Consider the following 25,539-nt stretch of genomic DNA (forward strand, 5'->3'; position numbering starts at 1 on the left):
TCAGGGAAGCCTGGATTGAAAAAATACACTCGGGACCCTGGCCTTGTCAACAAGCACGAAGGCCATGGTGAAATATACCTTATAGCGTTCTCACATATCTGTCTTACCACAAAGATCTGATCTACACAACCTCTACCTGTCCTAAACCCACACTGCTCCTCACCAATTACTCCCTCTGTTCCTCTCCTAATCCTCTCAATCAAGACCCTCCCATAAGCCTTCCCAACTACACTCAACAAGCTTATCCCTCTGAAACTACTACACTCACACTTGTCCCACTTTCCTTTGTAAAGCTGAACTATACAGGCACTCCTCCAGTCCTCCGGCACTCTATCCTCTCTTAAACAAACATTTAATAACCTCACCAGCCAGTCCACCATAACTGTACCTCCTTTCTTCATTCTGCATGGCATCCATCCAGACCAGGGGCCTTACCTGCTCTCATCATCTCAACAGCTGCTTTCACTTCATCCATCCCTATTTCTCCTCCATTTTCCTTACTCATCACTCTCATTTTCTTAGCGCTTCCCACTGCAGCTACCTTTCCCTCCCTATCCTCCTTCACATTTAGCAACTCCCTAAAATACTCTGCCCACCTTCCTCTCACTGCCTTCTCTTCCATTATCATCTCTCCATCTGCACCTTTTACCTTTTCTTCTCTACTTGATTCACCTCCTTTTTCTCTTTTAATTTCCTTCCAAAACATCTTTTTATTGCTTTCAAAATTTTCTGTCATACTCTTACCCCATTTCACATCTGCTCTTCTCTTTGCTTCCTTTATATTATGCTTAACTTCCCTTCTCTTTACTATATACCTCTCATATGATTCCCTCGTCCTAATTTGCAGCCAATCTATGAATGCCTGCTTCTTCTCTTCTACACATTTCTTTGCTTCCTCATCCCACCACTCACTACCCTTCCTTCTATTTCCTCCCGCCCTCCTTGTTCCACACACCATCTTTGCACACCTAATGACTCCCTCCTTGAACCATCCCCATTCCTAGTTCTATTCTATCCTTTACTCCCTCCCACTCCTCTCAGCTTCTTATACTCACTCTCCTTTTTTCCTCATTTAAGCAGTTCACTCTAAGTACCTCCCTACCTTCTGCCCTTTTACTCTTTCTCCACTCTCAATTTACCTTCCACCAGAGTACAATGATATTTTGACACAGCCCAAAGGGATTTCTCCTAGTCGTCTTTTTTTCTGCATGAGGGGACTGGATTACCAATTAAATGAAGTGGCCTTGTTGTTGATGTGCTGTGTCTTGCTACATTGCTCCTGACCCAGGGCAGTGGGCGAGATGCAGGGATGTCCCATCATCCAGGAGCCAAGAAAATAGGGAGGGTGGGGGTGGTGAATGGGAGTGGAGTATGTAGGGATGAAGTGGGTGGGAGTGGATATACCTTTGATTACCTTCTTTGTACATACATACATATACCAAGGCTCTTTCCCCCTTACAAAGGAGGTAGCCAAAAAGGAAAAGGCATAAAATCATTCCCACCCATTCCATCCCTGAATACACTCCACACCCCTCCACCCTCCCTCTCATCTTAGCACCTCCTGGTGGTGGGGGAAAAGAATACTGCCACCAAGTAATTCCACTTGGATCGTAAGAGGTGAGAAGAAAGGGACGGGGATTGGGACTAGGCATCCTTCTCCTTGTAGCCCCACAGGGGACATTCCTAAAAGAAAAAGCAAAGGCATAAGAGGGGTCTGGGAGTTTTCCAACCAGCACCCTAAGGTTTGGGTCATCTTCTTTGTAAGAGGGAAAAAGCCATTGGGAGAAAAGATGCAGATGAAGAGATGATAATGGAAGGCAAGGCAGTAAGACATGGTTAAATGGTACAGAGTTCGAAGCTGAATTTAATATTGCGGGATTTAAACACTTTCATCAGGATAGAAACCACAAGAAAGGTGGGGGTGTTCTATTGTACGTTAAAAACAATGTTCATGCTTGTGTTTTAGAGAAAGTGAAACAGGATGCATATGATAGTTTGTGGGTTGAGTTAACCCAAACAAATGGACAAAAAATGAATATAGGTGTAATATATAGGCCAAAGACATTTTCATTAGCAGACGACAAACTGTTATTTCAAGAACTGTCTAGTTTCTGCAACCGGGATTTATTGATAATGGGTGATTTCAATTTTACTGACATTGATTGGATGACCCTTGAACATGGCCATATAGGTAGTCGCTTGTTTGATTTTCTTGGTGACAGTTACTTAATTCAGCATGTAAAAGAGCCCACAAGATATGGAAACTAACTCGATCTTTTGATCACTAGCCGCGAAAGCATGGTAACTGATGTAGAAGTCGGTGAATCTGTTGCAAATAGCGATCACAACCTAGTTAGATTCAAACTCCTAAACAATTTTAGAATAGATACTTGTGTTTCTAAAAATGTAATTTTCGCAGGAAAATAAATTTTTCCCTGATACAAACCTGAGGTACTCCTTACACTAGGATATCTTCGCGTAGCGCGAATATTTCTACTGCGAAATTAAAATCCTCACTCTGTGGGTCTGGGCAACGCTTATCCTCAGTAAGGGGCCCCATTGGGGCAAGGGGGGGGCCCTTGCCCTCCACCACAAGTCTCGCACACTATAACCATTCTCTGAGGCAGGTATGAATTAAGCACAAGGTTTGTCAGGCAAGGAGAAGGAACTGTTTAGAGGGGTGGTTGAGGAGGGCCATTAAAGGTAAGGAGTACCTCAGGTTTGTATCAGGGAAAAATTAATTTTCCTGCGAAAATTACATTTGTTCCGAAGAATACAAACTTTTCGGTACTCCTTACACTAGGAGACTTGGACTTAGGAGGGAAGAAAGTTGTTATCTAGCCTGGTAAACCGCTGTAAGGAAAATCTAGTGTGCTAAGACTATGTTGACCAGACCTCTATACATTCCCCTCACTTTGAAGTGCACCCCTTTCTGTTCCCTGGAGTGGAGACAGACAGGTTATAATCACTTTTGTACCACTGAAGGGCTTGAATTGATTCCCTTGGAATACTTGAGAGCCCGCGGGTAAGGTAAGGGAATGTAAGAGTATGAGAAGGACTTTGGAAAGTTATCCCTGCAGTTGCCGAGCCAGAACCTGGATGAGTTGTCAGGGTCGGCTGTGTGCTCTTGAGGAGGGGTATATAATTTTCAGGACTTCTTGGGCAGCCACTATGGGGCCCAAAGATAAGTTCCCTAAAGATTCCCACATAACTTCTTTGAGGTAAAAGGAAGTGAACGTATTCTGGCTCTTCCATATACCTGCTTGAAGAACCTGGTTGACTGACAGATTCTTTCTGATGACTAGGGAGGACCCTACTGCCCTCAGGTCATGGACAATCTGTGTGGTTCATGTCGCAGGCTCTGCGGATGACTTCCATTGTCCAGTAAGAAATGGAATTCTTAGTGATGGGCTACCTTTAGTAGAGATGAACAACCTCTTTAATTCTGGTCGAAGATGTTCGGTTCTCTTGAGGTAGGTCCGGATGGCTCGTACCGGGCATAGAACTGTTTCAGTCTATTCTCCCCCTGCAAATTCGTCTAAGGACGGAACACTAAAGGACCAGAATCTAGGGTCGGATTTGGCAGGATCTTGGTTTTTGGCAATGAATTGAGGCATGAAAGTGAAGGAGACCTCTTTCCATCCTTTGGAATGGTCGACTCTATAAGAGATGGCATGTAACTCCCCTACTCTCTTGGAAGATGCCAGGGCTAGCAGAAAAAACTGTCCTCTAGGTGAGGTCCTTCAGATGTGCCTCTCGGAGAGGTTCGTAAGGGGGACCCCACAGAGAGTTCAGGACTAATGCCACATCCCGCGGAGGAGAACTGATTTCCCTGGGGGGGCATGATGTTTGAAGTGCCTGAAGAGCATGGAAATTTCCGGTGAAAGGGCTAGGACCATGCCCTTCAGAGAAAACACCTGATTTAGAGCTGCCCTAGAGCCTTGTACTGCCGAGAGGGAGATCTTCTTGGACTTCCTGAGGAAGTGGAAGGAGGCGATCTCAGGAATGGTGGCTCGATCTGGGACTAACTTCCTCGAGTGGCACCAATTTGCAAAGGCATTGCATTTCCCTTGATAAAGGTTAGCTGAGGAAGAGCGAATAGGAGTGGACATGTCCTCTGCCACTTCTCTGGGAAAACCCTTCTTTAGGAGGATCCGGACCATAGTCTGAATGCGTGAAGATTGAGTGCTGAAGGGTTTTTGTGCCAAGGCCCGTTGATGGGTGGAAACAGAAGATCTGGTCTTCCCTGAAGGGCCAGAGGCTCTTCTACTGCTAGCTCGAGGGCGTCTGGAAACCATGGGGCTTCAGGCACCAAGGAGCGATCAAAGTCATCCGAAGGTAGGATGCGTGTCTTGCTCTCAGGAGTACCTTCTGGAGCAAGGGAAATGGTGGGAAAGCGTAGGAGTCCAGGTTGTCCCAACTTTGCAGAAGAGCGTCTTCTCCTGCTGCCAGATGATCCGAGAAAGGGCTGAAATATATTGGGAGTTGGTGATTCCATCTCATTGCAAAAAGGTCCACTAGAGGGGAGCCCCATTTGCTGAGGATGAAGTTCGCTCCCTCTCGATAGAGGGACCATTCTGTGTTGATTATCTGATTCTTCCTGCCGAGGTGGTCCGCCCAGACATTCCTCTTCCCTGGGATGTAGCGGGCTTTGAGTGACACCTGGAGATTCTTGGCTAGGTTGAGGATGTCCATCATCAGAAGGCATAGTTCCTGAGAGACTGTGCCCCCCTTGCTCGTTCAGGTAGGGCACTACCGAGGAATTGTCCGACATTATGCCCACTACTTTCCTGAGACTTGATCCGTGAAGTGACGGAGAGCCAGGAGTACTGCTTTCAACTCAAGCCAATTGATATGGGCTGTCCGCTCGACTGTGGACCAGGAGCCGCTGATGTGATCGTCGTTGAGGTGGGCTCCCCAGCCCTCCTTGGAGGCATCGGAGAACAGGAGGACTTCAGGGGGAGATGGGCCGAGGGGCATCCCATGAGAAGGTTGCATGGGCCTTCCACCAGAGAAGAGAATCCTTGACTTCTTCGGTGAGGGAGATGTGTTGTAGGGGTTCTCCCTCTTGCGGGGCCCACTGAGACTTGAGGAGCCACTGTAGCGGTCGCATTCTTTGTCTACTCCTGGGGATTAATTTCTCTATGGAGGCCATATGGCCCAGGAGGATTTGGCATTGTGTCGCCGTCAGGAACCTGGTCGATAGTGCCTGTGCAACTAGAGAAGCGAGATTCTGGATCCCCTTTTCTACTGAGAAGGACTCCATTAGGGAGGAGTCCAGGACCATACCCAGGTACGTGACTCTCTGTCTTGGTAAGAAATCTGACTGTTCCGGGTTGACTACTGTGCCCAATTTCAGGACAAAGGTTAGGACCATTCTCAGGTGCTCTTGGCATAGCTGGGCGGAATGTGCAAGGATCAGCCAGTTATCCAAGTAACGGAGTAGTTGAATTCCCCTGGAGTGGGACCACGCTGAAACGAGGTTGAACACACTGGAGAAGACTTGGGGTGCTGTGGAAAGTCCGAAGCAGAGGCAGGGGAAGTGGAAGGTGTTGCCCCTGTGGCTGATTCTGAGGAATTTCCTGGAGGAGGGATGCACTGGTATGTGGAAATAGGCATCTTGGAGGTCCAGTGACACCATGAAGTCCCTTTCCCTGATAGACGCCCTTACGGACTCTGGGGTGTCCATTTGGAACTTCGTCAGGGAAAGGAACTTGTTGAGTGGAGACAAATAGATGACTGGTCTCCACACCCCTGTTGTCTTTTCTACTAGGAATAGCCTTGAGTAGAACCCTGGGTCCGGAGTCGAGACTTCCTCTAAAGCTCCTTTCTGGAGCAGAACGGAGGATTCCTCCGCTAGGGCCCGCCCGCGAGCCGAGTCCGGGTGGAAGCTGCTGACTTGGATGGGATAGGGGGAGAGGTTTGGGACAGTGGGAAAGGGAAGACAATAGTCTGTCTTAATGACTTAGTAGGTCCAGTCTTCCGCCCCGGCCTCTTCCCATGCTCTCCAGTAGAGGGAGAGGCAACCCCCTATCTTGTGCGGAGGGGCTGGCGAATTCCTAGAATTCCTGTGGGGGAGTCCGGAGCCTCTATAATGTTTGCGTCTAGGATCTCTAGTCGTAAAGGGACGGGGCTTTCCTGTCTGCCTTTTCGACTTGGAGTGGAGGGGTAGGGAATCAGCATGCGGGTTAGAAGGGGGGCCCTCGTCAATGGAGCATAAATTTCTCTGAGGAGGGGATCACTGGGGTCTCCTAGGACGGTGTCTCTCCTGCGGGACTCAATGTTGGCCCAAGACGTTAAGAGGCAGGCCGCTTGATGCTTCAGAGCTCTGCTCGAGCTTTCCCATAGAGCCTGGAGGTTGCATTCCCCTTGGGGTTGCAGCCCGGGTAAAAACTCCCTTACTGAAGCCAAGACGCGTTCCAGCCAGGAGTGCACCGCGAGAGAGAGAGAGCCAGGGCCTGAACGAGGTCCCTGGATTCTCTGCCGGAAAGGATGACGTTTCTTCTGAGCAGTGAATCCACGTCCGCTTTGACAAGCTCTGGTAACCGAGCCGGGATCAAGGCTGCTTAAGGTTTGTCCCTGATGGGAAGTAGAAGCGTTTTTGCTGTTCCACTGGAACAGAGCGCCAACGCGGTTTTTCGGTTGCCCGCTTTGTGAGTGCGTCGGAGGCCTGGTTCATGGCTCGTACCGCTGTGTACTCCATGGGAGTTGGTTTTGTTGTTTGAAAATTGCCCGTCCTGAAGATTTCAGACTCAAACGTGACTTCCACTTCCTGTGGAAGGCTCAGTTGATTAGCTCTCCTAACTTTAGAGAGGATCTCTGAGCAGGAAGGTGTAACAACCATCGGGGATTCCGACTGGGAATCCTGCGAAGTTTGGTAACTTGCCCTCTCAACCCCGGCGCTGTGGACGTCGTCGCCGTCGTGGCTGGCGCCTGTCCACCCGCGACTAACGCGCGCGTGGGTACACCTCGGGCATAGAAAGGGTTCCGTGAATGACCCGGCTCGTCTTACGATTGGAGGAAGGAGGACTGCGGGACTCCCGAGAAGGAGGAGAGGCCGAAGCGCTCGTCGGCTCCAAAATCGGGTCCTTTGTCCGTGGGGGGGGTGAGCTGCCGGGCCGCGTCGCGGGGGGGGGGGGCCGCCTGCGGACGCATCCGGGAAAAAGCTCGTACTCGGGGGATAGTTCGCGGGGGCCAGAGGCGCATGCCCGTCGAAGCTAACCGCCTTGGGTGATGGAATAGGAGGTAATTGGCTTGAGACTGACTCGAGGTAGCCGTTCTACAACCTTTCCGTCTACTACGTTTTGGAGGAGGGGGACCGGGCCGCGTCGCGGGGGGGGGGGCCGCCTGCGGACGCATCCGCGAAAAAGCTCGTACCTGGGGGATAGTTCGCGGGGGCCAGAGGCGCATGCCCGTCGAAGCTAACCGCCTTGGGTGATGGAATAGGAGGTAATTGGCTTGAGACTGACTCGAAGTAGCCGTTATACAACCTTTCCGTCTACTACGTTTTGGAGGAGGGGGAGAACTGCCCTTGTCCTCCGCCAGCGCAGCATGCCTTCTCTTTGTTTCGGGTGAGCGGGGAAGGGATCTTCCTTGCGCGCGTACTTCGTTCTTTGCCTGCACTTTCTTGTGAGCATGAAAATACGCGGACCACTGCTTATCGTCCCAATGAGCAAGCGACCTCATCCGGGAAAAATCTCGGACAGGAACGGTAGCTAGAGGTGGCCTGAGGCGCATGTCCGTCTACGCTAACCGTCCTGGTTAAAGGAATAAAGGACAACTTGGCTTCCTGTCTACTACGCCGTGGAGGAGGGAGAGAATTGCTCGTCTCCTCTGAAGCCGTAGTCTGCCTTCTCTTGTTTTTAGGGGGTGAAGAGGGAAGCCACTTTCTATGCTCGCGCACCTCCTCCCCTCCATGCGCCTTCCCGTGAACATGAAAGTACACGGAACGCTGACTATCATCTCACTGAATGCACGTCTCACACGGGGATGAAGGCGAACACTCAAGAGCTATACACTGGAAACACCAAATGTGAGGATCCACCTGGGCTGGCGGTAAGGGGGGTGAGATAAAGGCATCTCCCTTCGGCGAAGGCACCAAACCTCTCCTGACCACAACAATACTGGAACCAGAGTCCATACTTACAGTGAAGGGCAGGATACCCGGTGGCGGTTAAGGGAACAATACTTAAGAAATTCCAGGACACAGGACGGCGTAGGGAAAACCCCGATGAAATTGAAGGACGACGAACTCCTCTGCGTCCTGGGAGTGAGCTGGCGACAATCGAAGCGGGTTGCTCGATTCTCGGCCCATACGTAAACAGAGAACCGGCGAGTAATTAACGGTTCGCTGCCGCGCCAACAATGGAGTTTGACTGAGAATCGGCCCACCAAGGGGGAAACCGACAAAAACTAAACATGTATAGTAGAGAGATGTTAACGCGGTCACTACTGCGAAGAGAATGGTTATAGTGTGCGAGACTTGTGGTGGAGGGCAAGGGGCCCCCCCTTGCCCCAATGGGGCCCCTTACTGAGGATAAGCGTTGCCCAGACCCACAGATTGAGGATTTTAATTTCGCAGTAGAAATATTCGCGCTACGCGAAGATATCCTAGTGTAAGGAGTACCGAAGAGTTTGTATTCTTCGGAACAATACCCGATTTCAGTAAAGCTCAGTTCATAGGACTACGTCAGGAGCTTCAGCTTACAGATTGGGAGGCAAAATTAAACAAAAGACCTGTAGATCAGATGTGGGAAATATTTCAAAATACACTCACTAAGATGATTCAAACTTGCATTCCTTTTAAGGACAGACGTCCCCCAAATCAGGCTCGCCCAAAGTGGCTCGACAAAGAAACTGAAAAAAGTATTGCTAAAAAGAGACAGGCTTATAAGAAATATAAGTACTCGGGTGCATCTAATGACTATGAAAGTTATGTATCAATTCAGAGAGATTTAAAAAAGACAATAAGAAAAAGAAAACGACAATACGAAATGAACATCGCTGATAAATCCAAAGAGAATCCCAAAGAATTCTATAGTTACATTAGAGATAAAAAGGTTGTTAGAAATCACATTAGTCCACTATTATCTGCTGACGGTCATCTTGAATATTCAAATGAAGGAATGTGTAATATCTTAAACAATTATTTTAGCTCGGTATTCGTAAACGAAACACCTTGAGGTGAATTCCAAACTGAAACCTGTGAAAAGTCTAGGGTAAACTTACTCACTACGGTAAATATAACAAAAGAAAAAATTAAAAGGTGTACAGACAAACTCAAAGTTAATAAAACACCAGGGCCTGACGGTTGGCATCCAAGAATCTTAAAGGAAATGAAAAATGAGATTGTTGTTCCATTAGAAATTATTTTCAAGAAATCCATCATATCCGGAGATGTCCCAAGAGAATGGAAGCTAGCTAACGTTACTCCCATATTCAAAAAAGGTGACAAAAAGAAACCAAATAACTATAGGCCAATAAGTTTGACTTCAATCGTAGGAAAAATAATGGAAACTATCATCAGAGATGCTATCGAACATCATTTAGAAAGTAACCGTTTGATAAATGATAGCCAGCATGGTTTCAGACGGAAACGTTCTTGCGTGACTAACTTATTCGAATTCTACAACACAGTTATCTCCAATTATGACAAAAGAAACAATATAGATTTAGTATATCTAGACTTTGCAAAAGCTTTTGATACCGTCCAACACGAAAGACTACTTACTAAATTAGCTTTGCATGGAATAAGTGGTAGCCTATTAGGTTGGACTAGTAATTGGTTGAATGGTCGAAAACAGAGAGTTGTTTTAAATGGAGAAACTTCTGGATGGAAAAGTGTTGCAAGTGGAGTTCCTCAGGGTTCCGTTCTTGGGCCACTTCTATTCATAGTATATATAAATGATATAGACCATGGACTAAAATCTACTGTTTCCAAATTTGCTGATGATACAAAACTGTGCGGAGTGGCAAATGATCACTCAAACCAATTAGATATTCAAGAAGATTTAGATCAATTACAGCAATGGTCTGAAAAGTGGCTAATGAAATTTAACACAAGTAAATGCAAGGTAATGCACATAGGTAAAAATAACAGTAAGTACGATTACAAGTTATTTGGAAATTTGTTAATAAAAGTGGAGTGAAAAAGATCTCGGCGTAATTATCAGTAACGACCTCAAATCATCCAAGCAGTGTATTTCAGCCTCTGAGAAAGCAAATAAGATTCTAGGACTGATTGCGCGATCTTTTGATTTCAAAAGTCCATCACTCATTAACAAGCTATATAAATCGTTAGTTCGTCCACATTTGGAATATGCTGTTTCCGTATGGTCACCGAATCTCATTAAAGACATTGACAGACTGGAAAAAGTACAACGGCGAGCCACAAAACTGATTTCAAATATCAAAAATAAATCATACGAAAATCGACTAAAACATATGAAGCTGTTTTCCCTAAAAGAGCGTAGACTCAGAGGTGACTTGATACAGGTCTTTAAGATTCTAAAGGGAATTGACAACATCAAAAGTGACAAAATTTTTACATTGAATGAGAATCAGACAAGAAACAATGGTCTCAAACTGTCCGGAAATAGATTCAATTTGGAAGTGGGTAGAAACAACTTTGCCAACCGTGTAGTTAATTAATGGAATAAACTTCCTGCACAGGTAGTGCAATGTAGTTCAGTTCAAAGCTTTAAGAATCATTTAGATAAATACCTAAGATGCTGTAATGATTATAATTTATCTTATATTATTTGTTTTTGTTTTGTTATCATTTGTCTGTCTGATTTTTATTTATTATTAGTTATATGTCAATTCATTATTATTTACTATTTACCTGTTTGTTTATTATTTAACTATACCTATGCATTTATTTATGTGTTTTATTTGTTATTTACATTATCATAGTTTTTATTTATTATTTTATTATTATGATTTTTTTTTTTCGTATCCGACCTAGATATGGATCAAAAGGTCTCCTGTCGGCATGCTCCGCCTTTGTAATCCTTTGTAAAGAGGAAGACGGGCAGGGTATTTCAGGGAGTTGCTAAATTTGGAGGAGGATAGGGAGGGAAAGGTAGTTGTAGTGGGAAATGCCAAGAAAATGACAATGATGAGTGAGGACAATGGAGAAAGAAGATGGGGAGAGCAGGTAAGGAACCTGGGTTGGATGGATGTCATGCAGAACGTAAAAAAAAAAAAAAAAAAGAAAAAAAAAAAAAAATGGAGGCTGGTGAGGTTATTTAATGTTTGTTTAATTGAGGGTAAAGTGCCAGAGGACTGGAGGAATGCCTGTACAGTTCCACTTTACAAGGGAAAAGGGGACAAGTGTGAGTGTTGTAGTTTCAGAGAAATCAGTTTGTTAAGTGTAGTTGGGAAGGCTTATGTGAGGGCATTGATCAAGAGGATTATGAGAGGAACAAGGGAGCAATTGGTGAAGAACATGGGTGTTTAGGACAGGTAGGGGTTGCATGGATTAGATTTTAGTGGTAAGATATGAGAAAGTTTTAGGAAAAGGTTAGGATGATTTTTGGGCCTTTACGGATTAGGAAAAGGTTTATGACATGGTAGACAGGAAGGCACTGTGGGAGGTACTGCAGATATATGGGATAGGAGGAAAGCTTTTAAGAGCAGTCAAGAGTTTTTACGAGAGTAGTAGAGATTGTGTTAGAAATCGAGAGAGCAAGTGGTTTGAAGTAAAGGTGCAACTTCACCAGAGATGTGTTATGTTGCCTTGGCTATTCAAGTTATACATGGATGGAGTGGTGAGAGAGGTAAATGCAAGGGTGATGGGTCAATGACTAGAGATGGTTAAAGACATACATATACCAAAGGCTCTTTCCCCCCCTTACATGGGAGGTAGCCAAAAAAAAAGGCATAGAAACCACTCCCACCCATTCCATCCCCTACCTACTCCACTCCCCTATGGTTAAAGAAAATTAAGAAAAGTGGGAGATTAGCCAGTTGTCATTTGCTGATAACACTGCTTGTGGCAGGATCAGAGAAGGGATTATGGAAACTGTAATAGAGGATTTTAAAGAAGGTAAAGAAGAAAATTATAAGAACAGAATAATGGCTTATGCAGATGATATAGCTGAATGGAGCACAGATAGGGAAGAGATCAAAGAAGACATAAAAAGGTGGAATGAGTGCTTTATAAGGAAAGGCATGAAAATGAATGTAGAAAAGACAGAGATACTGACCGTTAGCAGAAGAGAGGAACACGAGTTTAGCATCACCATAGGAAATAAGATGGTAAAAAATACAAACATCTTCAAATATCTTGGAAGTGTAGTCACTAAGGAGGGTGGAAATAAGATATATTTCAGAAAGAATAAATAAATTTAGTGCAAATGTTAGAGCTCTCTGGCCAATAATAAAAGAAAAACATGTACCTTTAGAAGTGAAAAGGATTATTTTCAATACTGTCTTGTCTCCTACCCTAACATACGGCTCAGAAAGTTGGGTAATGACAAAAGTAGACATAAGCAGGATTCAGGCAGCAGAAATGAGACCATTAAGAGCCATAGTTGGAAAGACGAGGAGAGATAAATTAAAAAATGAAGACATAAGGAAAAGCATTGGCATCTGTTCCATGTTAAGCAAAATAGATGCTGCCCAGTTAAGATGGTTAGGACATTTAGAAAGAATGGATGGAGAAAGAATTGCAAGGGAATGCTGGGAGTGGATGCCGGATGGAAGAAGGTCAAGAGGAAGAACGAGAAAGAGATGGAAAGAAAATGTTGAAGAAGCCCTCAGCAGACATGACTTGCCCAACATCGAAACTCTGAGGGAGGAAGGGGCCTTCCATGATAGAGCCAGATGGAGGAACATGCTGGGACCACTGACAGGCATAACGCCTACTACTGGGAGCTGAAGTAAGAAGTAAGAAGTAAGTGACAGTTTGGGAAGGTGTGTGAAAGGAAAGTTGAAGATGTGGGTAAAAGGTGATGAGATATACAAGGGGAGAGAATGGCAGCAGTGGAAATGAATATTAAGGGAGACTGGAGGAAGTGGATAGTTTTAGATACTTGGGTGCGAATGTGGCGGGAAAGGGATAAGTGGAGGTGGAGGTAGAATGTTGAGAGAAGCAAGTAAATGCCTTGGGGGATTAAAAAGTGTAACAAGCGCGACACTTGGGAATGGATACTAAGAGGAGATATGGAGTGATTGTGTCAACAGCAATGTATGGGGCAGAAACATGGAACATAGGAGAGGAATTTAAATGCGTTTGAGATGAGGTGCCTGAGAAGTATGATGGGGTTTACTAGGCTGGAAAGTGTGAGAAACGAGGTGAGGAGAATGGGGATGGAAAGGGAGTTGGGAGATAGAGTTGATGAGTATTGGGATGGTTTGGACACATGGAAAGAATGAGTGAAGATTAGTAAAAGAGGTGTAGAAGGAATGGACCACAGATGAGATGGATGGATGGTTTAGAGGGGAATGTCTGGAGTAAGGACAGGAGAGGACAGAAGAAAGGGGTGAATGGTTGTGATGCAAGAGGGGGAATGGGTGGGGGATAAGGGAGTACATACATATACCAAGACTTTTTCCCCCTTACAAGGGGGGTAGCCAAAAAGGAAAAGGCATAAAATCATTTCCACCCATTCCATCCCTGAATACACTCCACTCCCACTCTTATCTTAGCACCTGGATGACGGGTCATCCCTGCACCTTGTCCACTGCCCTGGGTCAGAAACAGTGTCGCAAGACACAGCACATCCACAGCAAGGCCGCTTCATTAAATCGGCAACCCCCCCATTGCATAAAAGGAGAAGACGGGGAGAAATCCCTTCAGGCTGCGTCAAATTTTGCTCACACATACTACCTCACCCCCCATTCCACCTCATGCAATCACATCATCATCCATATACAACTATTCTCCATTCACCCGTCTTCTGTCCTCTCCCATCCTTCCTCAACAGACATTCCCCTCTTCCCCAAAGCCCCCTTCACCCCATCCATCCACCTCATCCTAGGACGTCCCCTCATGTTCACTCCCTCCACATCTGCCTTCCATACCTCTTTTACTAGTCTTTCTTCACTCATTCTTTCCATGTGTCCAAACCATCCTAATATTCTTTCATCAACCCTATCTCCCAACCCCCTTTCCACCCCTGCTCTCCTCACCTCATTTCTCACTTCATCTAGCCTAGTAACCCCCATCATACTTCTCAGACACCTCATCTCACATTCAAACTCCTCTCTTATGTTCCATGTTTCTGCCCCATACAGTGCTGTTGGCACAATCACTCCCTCATACAGTCTCCTCTTAGCATCCATTCCCAAATGTCTATTCCTCATTACACTCTTTAATCCACTGAGGCTTTTACTCGCTTCTCTCAATCTACATTCTACCTCCACCTTTTCACCCAAGTATCTAAAACTATCCACTTCCTCCAGTCGTTCTCCCTTAATGCTCACTTCCAGTCGACTGCCACTTTCACCCCTTGTACATCTCATCACCTTACTTTTACCCATTTATCTTTAGCTTTCTTCTATCACATACTCTCCCAAACTGTCACTAACTTCCTCAATCCCTCCTCCAATCCTGCCACAAATGCAGTGTCATCCGCAAACAACAGCTGGCTCACCTCCCACTTTTCTCCATTTTCTTTAACCATCTCCAATCCCTGATCCACTACCCCCATCCATGTATAAGTTGAACAGCCAGGGCGACATAACGCATCCTTAACGAAGTCCCACCTTTACCTCGAACCACTCACTCTCTCCATTTCTAATCCTAACACAAGCTCTACTACTCTCATAAAAACTCTTGACAGCTCCTAGAAGCTTTCCTCCTATCCCGTATATCTGCAAAACGTCCCACAGTGCCTTTCTGTCTACCCTATCATAAGCCTTTTCCAGGAGCCAATAGGGGGGAGGGTGGATGGGAGTGGAGTATGTTGGGATGGAATTGGTGGTAGTGGACTTTGCCTACCTCCCTTGTAAGGGGGAAAGAGCCTGTATGTAGCCTTGCATTGAATTTAATGTTCAATGGGAAGAACACAATTTGCTTTCTTTCCTAAATATTCTGATTACCTGGCTAATTTAAGAGAGACAGTGGAAAAGTTTTAACATCTTTCCGATGAAATGCCTGAGAAGTATGGTAGAGGTTACAAGGTTGGATAGTGATAAATATCATGAAGAGGCTGGGGTGGAAAAGATGGCATATAGGGCTAATGCAAGTAGTGGGATGGTTTGCACACATGGAACGAACAAGTGGTGAAAGATTAGTAATGATGTGAATGGCAAAGATGGAGAGAACTTGAGGGGACAACCAAGTATAAGATGGATGGGTGTAGTGAAAGGGGTGTTGAGCAAGGGATACGGATGAGTGGAGAATGGCGGTGTATAAATATACAGATTCAAGAAAGGGAGGGGGTAGGGAGTGGTTATATGCGAATATTTTCAAGCAGCCCAAAGGAATTTCTTCCTATCTCCTTTTTCTGCACAAGGGGACAGATGGGAGTGGTTGATTGAGCCTTGCTGTCCTGCTGCATTGTTTCTGACCCAGGGCAGCGAGTGGAATACAAAATGAAAGGGTGATGGATAGGAGTGGGTATGAAACTTTTGACTTGGCTACTTCCCTGGTAAGGAGAAAAAGCCCTGTGTATGGATTGATATACATGGCCAAAATAGTTTCAAAACCCTCCAGACTTAACTGGTTTTCAACTGGTCATCACCCTTGAAACTAACTTCTGGATTAAGTTATTCCTGCCTCATCACACTGCTTGGGCTAAAGGCAACAGTAAGAATACTTCCACCACTTCTTTACATTATGCTTTATATATTTCCCAACAGCCTTTTTCTCCCCTACAAGGGAGGGTTACCCAAGGCATAAATCCACACCCACCCATTTCATCCCTGCATACTCCACTCCTATTCACCATCCCTCCCTCCCTCTTTCTTTGGCTCCTCCTGGATGACAGGTCATCCCTGCACCTCACCCACTGCCTTGGGTCAAAAGGAATGTAGCAATACACAGCATGACCCCAGGAAAAATAAATAATGTGTCTTAATTATGTCAAAGGACCGTGCATGACATCACAAAAGCTGTGTTAGTCTTCATAATAATGCATGATTTGTTGTTGTTGTCGTTCCCTAGACTGTCTGTCCGAGCAGTCCCGTCTCCCCAAGGAAGGCCACAGCCGAAACTGGGTTTTCCCACAAATCCTTTATAGAGTGTATGTTGTGTTGTTTGCGTGCATGATTGTGTATAATGCAGTCTTCCATTATGTGTTGTATGGTATGGGGTGAAGTGTTACATCCTGGGCAGCTGTTCACAACACGGTCGTCCAGCCTCTTCTGGTAGCTTAGAAGTGCTGGGTGGTGACCGCATCGCAGTCTGGCCAAGTGGACTCTGTCCTTTCGTGGGAGAGAGGATTCAGAAGGGTGGATATCAGGGGGTCTGGCATGCAGCAGTGTGTTGTCTTTCAGTGTGTTAATGGAGCGGTGAGTGATATGATTATGAATATGTTTCCGGAGGCTGGTATTTGGTGGTTGTGGAGGAAGAGAAGAGAGTATCTGTGCGTAATAAAGGTCTTTGGGTGTAGTTTTAATGTTTCTTGGTGTGTGTGGGTGTTCTGCTATGTAGTGTAGCGGGTGTGATGTGTTTGTGGTGGCTGCAGCAAGTGTTTGTGTGCCTCTCATGTCGAGGTGGTCCTTGACTTTGAGTACTTTTGTTTCATGGTGTAAATGGTCTGTAGGTGTTGTATTTGTGCAGCCTGTAATTGTTTTTAGGGCTTTGTTTTGTATGATTTGAAGGGTGTTGTGGTGTGTCTCACTGAGATTAGGAGCCCATGCAGGACTCGCATAATTCATCACTGAGCGTATGCATTGTTTGTATATTGTTATATTAGTTTCTTTGTTTTGTCCAAATGTTGTTCCAGTGATTGACTTAAGTGCGTTAAGTCTAGGTGTGCATTTGTTTTTTATGTTTGTGAGGTGTTGTTTGAAAGACATGGATGTATCGTATGTTACACCAAGAATTTTCGGTGTGTTTGTGTGTGGTATTAGTGTTGTTGATGTAGAGATGAGGTATGTATTTGTGTTCTTTTGTCCGGTCCTGGAGCTGCAACGTCTACGTCATGGGACCACCCCCCAACCCCAAGAGTTGGGGGCCAATCAGCAGCAACCACCCCTGGCCATCAGCTCTACGCAGATGGCACCGATCCCCAAGGAGGAGCTACGCCTACCTGGGGGAGTACCACAATAATAATGCATGATGTCATGTTAGCTGTACATGACATCACGTGAATAGTGAACGACATAATGACAATTATGCATGTCATTGAGCCATGTAGCAATACACAGCAAGACCCTGGGAAAAATAAAACATAATATCATGTGTCATTTTTTAATGTATAGTTCACATTTTTAATATATTCAAGAGCCATCTGTCAGATCAGCACACAAGTACATGGAAACAATTCTAGACATTTGCAGATCAATTCAATACAGGGTGATAGAAGTAAGGAGGAGAGAAGAAAAAAAAAAAAAAAAAAAAAAAACAAAATACATACATACATACATACATATACCAAGGCTTTTTCCCCCTTCCAAGGGAGGTAGCCAAAAAGGGAAAGGCATAAAAACACTCCCACCCATTTCATCCCTAAATACACTCCACACCCCAACCACCCTTCCTCTCATCTGAGCACCTCCTGGATGACGGGTCATCCCTGCACCCCGCCCACCGCCCTGGGTCAGAAGCAGTGTCGCAGGACACAGCACATCCACAGCAAGGCCGCTTCATTTAATCGGCGACCCCCCCTCTCCGTCCCCCCTTGCATATAAGGAGAGGACGGGGAGAAATCCCTTCGGGCTGCGTCAAAGCTCACTCACACACACTACCCCACCCCCACCCCACCCCGCCCATTTCTCCCCATGCAGTCACAACATCATCCATATACAACCTCACCTCTGTCTTCCGTCCTCTCCCTTCCTTCCTCAACAGACATTCCCCTCTTCCCCAAAGCCCCCTTCACCCCATCCATCCACCTCATCCTAGGACGTCCCCTCATGTTCACTCCCTCCACATCTGCCTTCCATACCTCTTTTACTAGTCTTTCTTCACTCATTCTTTCCATGTGTCCAAACCATCCTAATATTCTTTCATCAACCCTCTCTCCCAAATCCTTTTTCACCCCTGTTCTCCTCCTCACCTCCTCATTTCTCACTTTATCTAGCCTAGTAACCCCTACCATACTTCTCAGACACCTCATCTCAAACACATTCAAACTCCTTCTCTCTTCTTCTCTTATGTTCCACGTTTCTGCCCCATACAGTGCTGTTGGCACAATCACTCCTTCATACAGTCTCCTCTTCGCATCCATTCCCAAATGTCTATTTCTCATTACACTCTTTAAACCACCAAGGCATTTACTCGCTTCTCTCAATCTACATTCTACCTCCACCTTCACTCCACCTTTTCCTGCTACACTTGCACCCAAGTATCTAAAACTATCCACTTCCTCCAGTCGCTCTCCCTTAATGTTCACTTCCAGTCTACTGCCACTTTCACCCCTTGTACATCTCATCACCTTACTTTTACCCACATTTATCTTTAGCTTTCTTCTATCACATACTCTCCCAAACTCTGCCACCAGCTTCCTCAATCCCTCCTCTGACCCTGCCACAAGCGCAGTGTCGTCCGCAAACAACAGCTGGCTCACCTCCCACTTTTCTCCATTTTCTTTAACCCTCTCCAATCCCTGACTCACTACCCTAGCATTCACCTCTCGCACCACCCCATCCATGTATAAGTTGAACAGCCAGGGCGACATAACGCATCCTTGACGAAGTCCCACCTTTACTTCAAACCACTCACTCTCTCCATTTTCAATCCTAACACATGCTCTACTACTCACATAAAAACTCTTGACAGCTCCCAAAAGCTTTCCTCCTATCCCATAAATCTGCATAACCTCCCACAGTGCCTTTCTGTCTACCCTATCATAAGCCTTTTCCAGATCCATAAAAGCCCAAAAAACATCCTTCCCCTTTCCTATAGCTTTCTCACATATCTGTCTTACCACAAAGATCTGATCTACACAACCTCTACCCGTCCTAAATCCACACTGTTCCTCACCAATTACTCCTTCTGTTCCTCTCCTAATCCTCTCAATTAAGATTCTCCCATAAGCCTTCCCTACTACACTCAACAGGCTAATCCCTCTGAAATTACTACATTCACACTTGTCCCCTTTTCCCTTGTAAAGGGAAAAAAAAAAAAATACAATAATAATAATCCAACAACTTGTGTTTTTCTTTCATATTGCTCTTTCGGCATTATCGCATTTATCACATGGTACATACATACATACATATACCAAGGCATTTTCCCCCTTCCAAGGGAGGTAGCCAAAAAGGGAAAGGCATAAAAACACTCCCACCCATTTCATCCCCAAATACACTCCACACCCCTCCCACCCTTCCTCTCATCTGAGCACCTCCTGGATGACGGGTCATCCCTGCACCCCGCCCACCGCCCTGGGTCAGAAGCAGTGTCGCAAGACACAGCACATCCACAGCAAGGCCGCTTCATTTAATCGGCGACCCCCCCTCTCCGTCCCCCTTTGCATATAAGGAGAGGACGGGGAGAAATCCCTTCGGGCTGCGTCAAAATTTACTCACACATACTACCCCACCCTCATGCAGTCACAACATCATCCATATACAAACATTCTCCACTCACCTCTGTCTTCCGTCCTCTCCCTTCCTTCCTCAACAGACATTCCCCTCTTCCCCAAAGCCCCCTTCACCCCATCCATCCACCTCATCCTAGGACGTCCCCTCATGTTCACTCCCTCCACATCTGCCTTCCATACCTCTTTTACTAGTCTTTCTTCACTCATTCTTTCCATGTGTCCAAACCATCCTAATATTCTTTCATCAACCCTCTCTCCCAAATCCTTTTTCACCCCTGTTCTCCTCCTCACCTCCTCATTTCTCACTTTATCTAGCCTAGTAACCCCCGCCATACTTCTCAGACACCTCATCTCAAACACATTCAAACTCATTCTCTCTTCTTCTCTTATGTTCCACGTTTCTGCCCCATACAGTGCTGTTGGCACAATCACTCCTTCATACAGTCTCCTCTTCGCATCCATTCCCAAATGTCTATTTCTCATTACACTCTTTAAACCACCAAGGTATTTACTCGCTTCTCTCAATCTACATTCTACCTCCACCTTCACTCCACCTTTTCCTGCTACACTTGCACCCAAGTATCTAAAACTATCCACTTCCTCCAGTCGCTCTCCCTTAATGTTCACTTCCAGTCTACTGCCACTTTCACCCCTTGTACATCTCATCACCTTACTTTTACCCACATTTATCTTTAGCTTTCTTCTATCACATACTCTCCCAAACTCTGCCACCAGCTTCCTCAATCCCTCCTCTGACCCTGCCACAAGCGCAGTGTCGTCCGCAAACAACAGCTGGCTCACCTCCCACTTTTCTCCATTTTCTTTAACCCTCTCCAATCCCTGACTCACTACCCTAGCATTCACCTCTCGCACCACCCCATCCATGTATAAGTTGAACAGCCAGGGCGACATAACGCATCCTTGACGAAGTCCCACCTTTACTTCAAACCACTCACTCTCTCCATTTCCAATCCTAACACATGCTCTACTACTCACATAAAAACTCTTGACAGCTCCCAAAAGCTTTCCTCCTATCCCATAAATCTGCATAACCTCCCACAGTGCCTTTCTGTCTACCCTATCATAAGCCTTTTCCAGATCCATAAAAGCCCAAAAAACATCCTTCCCCTTTCCTATAGCTTTCTCACATATGTCTTACCACAAAGATCTGATCTACACAACCTCTACCCGTCCTAAAACCACACTGTTCCTCACCAATTACTCCTTCTGTTCCTCTCCTAATCCTCTCAATTAAGATTCTCCCATAAGCCTTCCCTACTACACTCAACAAGCTAATCCCTCTGAAATTACTACATTCACACTTGTCCCCTTTTCCCTTGTAAAGAGGAACTATACAGGCACTACTCCAGTCCTCCGGTACTCTACCCTCTCTCCAGCAAACATTAAATAATCTCGCCAACCAGTCCACCATCACTGAACCTCCCTTTTTCAGACATTCTGTATGACATCCATCCAGACCAGGTGCCTTACCTGCTTTCATCATCTTTACAACTGCCTTCACCTCATCCTTCCTTATTTCTCCTCCATTCTCCTCACTCATCACTCTCATTTTCTTCGTATTTCCCACTGCAGCTATCTTTCCTTCCCTATCTTCCTTCACATTCAGCAACTCCCTAAAATATTCTGCCCATCTTCCCCTCACTGCCATCTCTTCCATTATCAACTCTCCATCTGTACCTTTTACCTTTTCTTCCCTACTTGATTCGCCTCCTCTTCCTCTTTTATGGTAAGATCCATAATTGCATTAACGATGTCATTATTATTCTTCTTAAGTGCTTTAACAGCCTTTGCCCTTGTGACATTGGCCTGGGAAACCACAAGTTCAATATCCTTCTCCTCCAATCCAGTCTCGTCCACCTCTTCATCCTCTTCTTCCTCATCTTCTGGTATAGCAGCTGGTACCTGAAAGGCAAAGCACTTTGTGTGAACAAATTTCATAAACTATATCAATTAAAGCCCTTAACGAGTCATGGAAAACTGATCCTTTGTACCAAGACCAATTCTAGTATAATGAATATCTTAAAAAATTAATTATTGACTAGTAGCACTGGCGGTCTCTGAGCTTTCTCATGCATTGCTGTAATGTACACCAAAGCCTGAGACCTGGTTCACAGATTGTATAAATCCACCTCCAGATGGAGTTCAGGGTGTTGATTTTGAAGATAGCAGCAGGAGGGGATTCTCTTACAACCTTGCAGGCACTCATTGGTTCCACATTACATGACCTATGCCCTCCCTTTCACATGTACAAATTAATTTTTTTTAAGTTCCCAAAATTATTTGGAAAATAGAAATCCAAGTCAATCAATGAAGTCTTCTGTAATACATGAAGACAGTTTTCCAATTATTTCTCAGACAGGCAGGAGATATTTCATCACGTGTTCAGCAAATTGTGTGAACCCATCTCCATATCATCACATGACCATTTAAAATCTTCCATGCACACAAACTTACTGTAGTGTGAGCACTGGTATCGGCAGCTGGGTTGGCTGCAGTTTCCTTGAATTTCTCTGCAGCAGCCATCTGTGCTTGTTGGCTCAAATCTTCAATCTGCAAAGATTTGGTAATCAGTAATTAACCCTGTGTCTGGGGTCCTAAATTACACCTTTCTAAATGGATGCAATCATTACACACTAACAGAGCCTGGCAAAATGGATGCAATCATTACACACTAACAGAGCCTGGCAATCTATATTTCCACTTCAAATATATTAAACACAACTTCACACCCCTTTTGGGATATCTTAAATTCTTCACAAGCAATTCCATAAAAATTGAGGGGCCTACTCACCTTTGCTTCACCAAATACAATATATGTATCTGAGGCTGGATTCTTGAAAACATCAGGTTTGTTGATAACGAACAATATATTCTTACTCTTGCGAATAGTAACTCTGTTAACTCCTGGGATAGGTTTCAATCCTTAATTTGGACATGAGCTTGTTTGCCTTCTTTTCAGACCGGCTCTGCTTGGTAGTTTTTGCTGCAGACTCTGTGATGGCAGGTGCTGTGGTGCCACTTGTGCCTTGTTCCAACTCTGGCAGAGATTCCTGTCAAGTAAACCAGACTGATACTAAAAGCTGTATGTTAATATACATAAAACAAATTTAAACATATTGCCATTCTAGGGTGGTTCTTATGAACTGTTTATGTCATCATCAACTAGGGGCATACGCCAGGGAGCATGCTGCTCCAGTCACACACTAGCACCAATACCCAGTCCCTCCAAGGATGCTCCCATCCAGACACCGTTCCCACTCCAAACAACTCTCAACAAGTGCAATCAACTTGCCCCGGCCATGAGAAGCATGGAAGGGGTTACATGGTTGGACAGTGAGTACACCAAGAATTTTCGGTGTGTTTGTGTGTGGTATTAGAGTGTTGTTGATGTAGAGATGAGGTATGTATTTGTGTTCTTTTGTCCGGTCCTGGAGCTGCAACGTCTTCGTCGTGGGACCACCCCCCCAACCCCAAGAGTTGGGGGCCAATCAGCAGCAACCACCCCTGGCCATCAGCTCTATGCAGATGGCACCGATCCCCAAGGAGGAGCTACGCCTACCTGGGGGAGTACCACAATAATAATGCATGATGTCATGTTAGCTGTACATGACATCACGTGAATAGTGAACGACGTAATGACAATTGTGCATGTCATTGAGCCATGTAGCAATACACAGCAAGACCCTGGGAAAAATAAAACATAATATGTGTCATTTTTTAATGTATAGTTCACATTTTTAATATATTCAAGAGCCATCTGTCAGATCAGCACACAAGTACATGGAAACAATTCTAGACATTTGCAGATCAATTCAATACAGGGTGATAGAAGTAAGAAGGAGGAGAGAGAAAAAAAAAAAAAAAAAATACAATAATAATCCAACAACTTGTGTTTTTCTTTCATATTGCTCTTTCGGCATTATCGCATTTATCACATGGTAAGATCCATAATTGCATTAACGATGTCATTATTATTCTTCTTAAGTGCTTTAACAGCCTTTGCCCTTGTGACATTGGCCTGGGAAACCACAAGTTCAATATCCTTCTCCTCCAATCCAGTCTCGTCCACCTCTTCATCCTCTTCTTCCTCATCTTCTGGTATAGCAGCTGGTACCTGAAAGGCAAAGCACTTTGTGTGAACAAATTTCATAAACTATATCAATTAAAGCCCTTAACGAGTCATGGAAAACTGATCCTTTGTACCAAGACCAATTCTAGTATAATGAATATCTTAAAAAATTAATTATTGTCTAGTAGCACTGGCGGTCTCAGCTTTCTCATGCATTGCTGTAATGTACACCAAAGCCTGAGACCTGGTTCACAGATTGTATAAATCCACCTCCAGATGGAGTTCAGGGTGTTGATTTTGAAGATAGCAGCAAGAGGGGATTCTCTTACAACCTTGCAGGCACTCATTGGTTCCACATTACATGACCTATGCCCTCCCTTTCACATGTACAAATTAATTTTTTTTAAGTTCCCAAAATTATTTGGAAAATAGAAATCCAAGTCAATCAATGAAGTCTTCTGTAATACATGAAGACAGTTTTCCAATTATTTCTCAGACAGGCAGGAGATATTTCATCACGTGTTCAGCAAATTGTGTGAACCCATCTCCATATCATCACATGACCATTTAAAATCTTCCATGCACACAAACTTACTGTAGTGTGAGCACTGGTATCGGCAGCTGGGTTGGCTGCAGTTTCCTTGAATTTCTCTGCAGCAGCCATCTGTGCTTGTTGGCTCAAATCTTCAATCTGCAAAGATTTGGTAATCAGTAATTAACCCTGTGTCTGGGGTCCTAAATTACACCTTTCTAAATGGATGCAATCATTACACACTAACAGAGCCTGGCAAAATGGATGCAATCATTACACACTAACAGAGCCTGGCAATCTATATTTCCACTTCAAATATATTAAACACAACTTCACACCCCTTTTGGGATATCTTAAATTCTTCACAAGCAATTCCATAAAAATTGAGGGGCCTACTCACCTTTGCTTCACCAAATACAATATATGTATCTGAGGCTGGATTCTTGAAAACATCAGGTTTGTTGATAACGAACAATATATTCTTACTCTTGCGAATAGTAACTCTGTTAACTCCTGGGATAGGTTTCAATCCTTAATTTGGACATGAGCTTGTTTGCCTTCTTTTCAGACCGGCTCTGCTTGGTAGTTTTTGCTGCAGACTCTGTGATGGCAGGTGCTGTGGTGCCACTTGTGCCTTGTTCCAACTCTGGCAGAGATTCCTGTCAAGTAAACCAGACTGATACTAAAAGCTGTATGTTAATATACATAAAACAAATTTAAACATATTGCCATTCTAGGGTGGTTCTTATGAACTGTTTATGTCATCATCAACTAGGGGCATACGCCAGGGAGCATGCTGCTCCAGTCACACACTAGCACCAGTACCCAGTCCCTCCAAGGATGCTCCCATCCAGACACCGTTCCCACTCCAAACAACTCTCAACAAGTGCAATCAACTTGCCCCGGCCATGAGAAGCATGGAAGGGGTTACATGGTTGGACAGTGAGTACACCAAGAATTTTCGGTGTGTTTGTGTGTGGTATTAGAGTGTTGTTGATGTAGAGATGAGGTATGTATTTGTGTTCTTTTGTCCGGTCCTGGAGCTGCAACGTCTACGTCGTGGGACCACCCCCCCAACCCCAAGAGTTGGGGGCCAATCAGCAGCAACCACCCCTGGCCATCAGCTCTATGCAGATGGCACCGATCCCCAAGGAGGAGCTACGCCTACCTGGGGGAGTACCACAATAATAATGCATGATGTCATGTTAGCTGTACATGACATCACGTGAATAGTGAACGACGTAATGACAATTGTGCAT

The 25,539-nt window shown here is 45.0% G+C and overlaps 2 pseudogenes; both read right to left on the reverse strand.

The window, feature by feature from the left end:
• Window positions 1-17,241: 17,241 nt before the first annotated feature.
• Window positions 17,242-23,289, reverse strand: LOC143023800 (nascent polypeptide-associated complex subunit alpha-like; annotated as a pseudogene).
• Window positions 23,290-23,384: 95 nt separating this feature from the next.
• Window positions 23,385-25,499, reverse strand: LOC143023797 (nascent polypeptide-associated complex subunit alpha-like; annotated as a pseudogene).
• Between the last annotated feature and the right edge of the window lie 40 nt (window positions 25,500-25,539).

The sequence above is a fragment of the Oratosquilla oratoria genome, unplaced genomic scaffold, assembly GCF_046742065.1.
Source record: "Oratosquilla oratoria isolate Oo_2021 unplaced genomic scaffold, ASM4674206v1 SCAFFOLD61, whole genome shotgun sequence".
Lineage (NCBI taxonomy): Eukaryota > Metazoa > Arthropoda > Malacostraca > Stomatopoda > Squillidae > Oratosquilla > Oratosquilla oratoria.